This window comes from Seriola lalandi, unplaced genomic scaffold (genome assembly GCF_002814215.2).
Source record: "Seriola lalandi dorsalis isolate HSWRI2012SDOR001 ecotype SW California unplaced genomic scaffold, Sedor1 jcf7180002054557, whole genome shotgun sequence".
NCBI classification, from domain to species: Eukaryota; Metazoa; Chordata; class Actinopteri; order Carangiformes; family Carangidae; genus Seriola; species Seriola lalandi.
Genome location: NW_019525110.1, coordinates 18,404 through 23,853, shown reverse-complemented (window position 1 = coordinate 23,853; position 5,450 = coordinate 18,404). Strand labels below are relative to the sequence as shown.

General features: G+C 43.3%; 1 long non-coding RNA gene across 1 annotated transcript; it reads left to right on the top strand.

Annotated features, from left to right (window-relative positions):
• The first annotated feature begins 1,907 nt into the window (after positions 1 to 1,907).
• LOC147818589 (uncharacterized) lies at positions 1,908 to 2,495 on the top strand. Its single transcript, XR_015437834.1, has 2 exons — positions 1,908 to 1,992; positions 2,319 to 2,495. It is a non-coding gene; the product is annotated as an uncharacterized LOC147818589 (long non-coding RNA).
• The last annotated feature ends 2,955 nt before the right edge of the window (positions 2,496 to 5,450 follow it).

The following is a 5,450-nucleotide window of genomic DNA, read 5'->3' as shown; positions in this document are numbered from 1 at the left end:
GCCACAAGTACTGGTGCTCAACTCGGTCAAAAGCCTTTTCTTGATCTAGAGAAATCAGACCAAGCTCACAGCCCAAAGAACCAGAGAGGTTCAAAATGTCCCGAATCAAAGTAATGTTATCAGATATCAACCTGCCGGGTACACAGTATGTCTGGTCTACGTGAATGACATGCTCCATCACTTTTCTCAGTCGCACTGCCAATACTTTGGACAACAGTTTATAGTCCGTGCAAAGTAAAGACACCGGACGCCAGTTCTTAATGTCCTGCAGGTCTCCTTTCTTTGGGAGGAGGGTGAGCACAGCTCTCCTGCAGCTCAGAGGCAACCTCCCTGTTCTCAGACTGTCCTGGAGAACCAACAACAGGTCCTCACCAATGACGGACCAGAAAGTCTTATAAAAGTCTGCAGGAAGACCGTCAATCCCGGGAGCCTTCCCGCTCTGCAGGCTCTGCAGGGCCTCCTGCAGCTCCTGAGCAGAGAGCTGCGCCTCCAGCTCTACATTATCCCCCTCAGAGACCTTAGGAAGGCCCGCAAAGAAGGACAGCGCCACCTCTGGTTCTTCCTGGAACTCCGCCTTGTAGAGCTCCTGGTAAAAACCAACAGCACACTGACAGATCTGAGCCGACTCCTGCAGCAGCTGCCCAGTGTCAGAGCGCAGAGAGTGAATCAGCCTCCTCTGACCATTCTTACGCTCCAGACCGAAGACAAAGTGAGAGGGAGCATCCATTTTTACCACATTCTGGAAACGAGATCGGACCAGAGCACCCTGTGCAGAAATACCCAGCAGGTCCGACAGAGCTGATCTTTTGCCTTTGAGAACTTGAATGTGTTCTCGTTCTCCTGTGGAGTCTGCTAAATCCTGCAGCTCCACCACTTCTCTCTCCAGAGCTCTCATAGATCTGGACATGTCCTTTGCCTACAGTACACTTTCAATGTCACAAAGTTGTTTGACCAGCTTACTGGCTCTTTCTCAAAAAGCTCACTTCTCAGGAAAGGGGGCAGTTTGGAAATGATGATCTTTTCAGCAGGAGTTATTAATGAGGACTCAAATTATGACTCCACTCTCAAGCAGCTGATTTACTTTGTCTGTGCTGTCCAGAAAAATCACAACTGCACTGTTCATTCTATCTGCAGATTAAATACTTTCATACCCAACAATCTTAGCTACAGCGAGACTACACTCTTCAACCGAACACCCGACAGCCAGAAAGAATCTGACGGCGTGTTAGTTGCTTAAACTGGAGCTCAAGGGTTTTGGGCTGTTGCGACGCGTTTGCCCTCGTCGAGGACACCTTACTACACAGTAAGAGATCAAATGCAAGTACAAGGTATAAAATACAAAATAATGGGAATAAATGTAATTGGACTCAAATAAATATGATTAATCACTGGTGTGACTTTTGAGGTGGGATTTGAAAACAGGAAGAGAATCAATATTAAGTGGATGGAGGTGATTGTTTTGTGTTCTGTGTGTGAAGTAAATGAAAGTTAAATGATCCTGTAAGAGTCAGAGGGACAAAGGTCAGAGATCAGAGCCTCACTGTGGAGGGAAAAGTTTGAAGCTTCATTTAAACACATCAGAAAAGTAGAAAAGCATGTTTGTGTTGTGTGGGCGGAGCTTAGCTCAGTTTATTTTGGTTGTATTCAGTGATGTGAGGATGTGGAGTGTGTGAGCAGGTATGTAGGTCAAGGCTAGTGACGGCCAGGTGTGTCAGATAACACATCAATTCAAGTGCAGTAAAAAACCTTTTCATCAGCCAGCGACAGATTAGACACACACACACACACACACACACACTCTCTCTCTCTCACTATCTCTGCTCACTCTGTTAAAAACATGTAGAGGTGAGTGGGTGGAGCTTTGCAGACTATTATTATAAGTTTATAAAGGTTTGGTTCAGGGCTTCACTGAGACCTAATGAGAGAGTCCAGGTGAGTCCAAACCAGCTGTCCATGGTCCCATAGGCTCCACCTTGAAAATAACACCTTCAGGTGATGACCACTTCACTTTCTTTATGTGTTGAATCCTTTTTCTGACATGAAATTTTATTTTGTTCTATCCATGAAGGAGGAAACGTTTTTTTCCAAGGCCACAGCGCAGAGTCTGTGTGTGTGTGTGTGTGTGTGTGTGTGTGTACGTGCGTCTGGCGTGTGTGTGTGCGTGTGTGTGTACAGTAGCTGACTTGCTTCTTGTGTGGTTCAGAGACCCAACTATTCTGACTCATTCATTCTGATCCTTCACATCACAAGAGAGAGAGAGAGAGAAAACAAACGAGAACAACTTGAGTCTGACACTTTCCTGTTTTATTTTCCAGCAGTGAAGGAAACAATGAGAGACCTCAGACTGCATCCAAACCACATTCTGAGTCCAATCCTTTGCTCTGGTTCCTGGACAGGAGCTCTCCTGAAGGGCTGCCAGCTCCGATGATGCGTTTCCTGTCTGCACGTCACTGGTTTTCAGCGTCATGTTAAGATAATAAAGCTGTTATATCAGAGCTGTGTGTGTGTTTTTGAGTGTGTGTAGTACTTCCTGTTTCATGCAGACAGATGTGATTTGGGAGTTAACTGTAAATCTCAGAACCTGGTCCAGGAGAATAATGGTCTAGTTGGACGCTCAGGACCTGAATCTTCAGCTTCTGTCATTAGTTGTGTATCTGTGTGTTCATGTTTAAATGTGTGAGGTGTTACCTGCTGCAGGTCACAGCCCCCTCCTCACCTCTTGCTTCACTGCCCCACCCCAACCCCCCACCCATCAAATGTGTGAAAGTGTTGTCATTGAAACGTCATTAGCACGATGAAGGAAGCAGCAGACTGTCTGTGTAACACGTCAGCTGTGAGGAAGACTCCGCAGAGTCTGCTTCCTACAGATCCAGATCTGATCCGGATCAGATCCAGATCAGGGTCCTGAAGCTGTGAACACCATGTTTAACACCATGTTTAACACCATGTTTAACACCATGTTTAACACCATGTTTAACACCACCACCACTCTGACTGAACTCAAACATCAACTGTTGTCTAATAATAGGAGAATTTCTTTATCTACAGACACAGCAGCAAATTAAAATCAACATGTGAAAGACTCTAAAGTAAAAATCTGTGAAAAGACAACAGGTGTGATCTGAGACACACCTGAGGAAAGGTAGACTTCACTGTTAGCACTGAGGGTCTAACAGATCCAGGTTCTGCACCAGGTTTCAATCATGGACCTCTGTAGATAAGAGATGTGGTCTGGACTGGTTCAGGACTGAATCAATTTTTAAAAAGACATATCCTCTGTTTTTTGGAGTGCATTCTTCCTCTTCCTGCTGATTACATTACCCGAAATGCAACTTGTCTGTCTGCTCTTAGTGAGGTCACCGGCCTCAGTGCCGACGCTGTGGTTCTTCCAACACCTGGACACAGACTGGTGTAGAAAGCTGGTGGACTTTCCCTTCAGATCACAGGTAACTGACTCATCAACATAGTCCTCCTACTTAACCACAAGCACCTGAACTCATCGCCAGGAGTCTCAGATGTTCTCTGTGACAGATCACGGCTCTGGAAAAACTATCACATCCTGCCACTTTAACCAACACGAACCTGAAGCTCATCACTCAGCTACACAAATGTCACACATGAACATAAACTGAACATCTGTACATGAAATACATGTACATATACAATAAAGGCACACATGTAAAATATATATATAGAACCTGTTAGAACTTGGAACTATTTCATATTGACAGACTGTATGTCTATCAAATGCAAGTATGTTTATGTTTATATTGTAGACATGTAACATAAAGCCTGTCAGTATTTGTCTGAGAGTCCAAATGTTTGAGACATTTTTACAGAAAATACATTAAAATGAATGAGAAATTAATAACAAAACATAAGATATGTATGTTGTTTTAATAAATTCCCATATATAAATTAAATATATATTTTTAATGTAAATGGTCAAAACATTAAACCATATGAAACATCATCAAACATTTTGAAGGTGTGTACATATACACATTTTACTGTGGGTATTTCATATGTTATAAACTTATATCTTCATATATCCAGAGGATGTATATATGCAATAATAATATATCACTTTGTAGGTGACATCACTGTTGATGTATATATATATATGTATATATATATATATATATATATATATATATATATATATATATATACATATATATGTATATCCCCCCCAGCGTAGAGACTCTTGTTATTGAGATGAGAGGATGTGACACATCTGTCCAGAGGTTAGGCCTCAGCTCGGGTCTTTGATCTTTGATCTTTGATCTGTATCTGCCTCTGCTCAGAGGTGACTGAGTTCATGCTGAAGAGCCCGATGAGGGGAGGTCCCACTCTGAGCGGAAAAACAAATGCATGTCTTGAAAATTCCCCCATGACATCTCAGTGGTTTCCTCTTGAAGTGAGAGAGAGAGACAAAGACCTGGTCCAGGGTAGAATCAGGTCCAGGTCCAGGTTTGTCGATTTGGTCACAGTGTCACAATATGTTTAGTTATCTGCTGTGTTCAGGTGTTCACCTTCACCTCAAAACTGTGATGTCACAACACTCACTACATTATAATGAGGAAATGTCTAAATACACTGAACTCTATTCTCTGTGTGATATTCGAGGCCTGAAGGGCAAAACCTGATCAGCTGTTTTCACCAGATGTGATCTAAACATCTGTCCTGGAAGAGAGAGGTCATCTCCTCACCTCCCCACAGCTGACCAATCACTGCCCGGGGTGGGTGTGTCCTTCTGATTGATGATGATTATGAGTTATTACATGTGTTGCCCAGTTCTTCATATATATTTATATGCATGACCTTCGTCCTAAAATGATCTGCTCATCACCAGAGTCCAGAGTCCAGACCTGGACCTGTGTGTGTGTGTGTGTGTGTGTGTGTGTGTGTGTGTCATTATAACATATAATGAAGAAACAGTGATGATTGTGAACGTGTCAGTGTGTTGTGTTTGAGGAACCTGAAAACAGAGTAAATATGACAACTATCTCCTTAGTCGACGTCACCTCTGATTAGCACAGCAGCTAACTAGCCTTTAACATCAACAATGGGTCTGAACCTCCGACACACACACACACACACACACACACACACACAGGTGGAAACACATCGAGTGTCACAGTCTGAACAGCTGAAGCTTCAGTTAAAGTCACTGAGGATAAACAACGTTAACTACCACAACTCTGAACCTGGTTAAATGATCACCTTCACGTCCTGATCATCCTCTGAACACAGCCTCTTGTTTTATGAGGCTGAGCTACAGGAGCCCTGAGGGGACACTAGACTTCACAGCTCAAATAAAACAATAAAATGTGACGAACAACAAACTGCTCTTTGTTCTGATTTCACAGATACTTTCTAAACTCTGCTGTTTTCACTGACCCTCTCACCCCAACCACACACACACACCCAACCCCCAACCCCCCAAC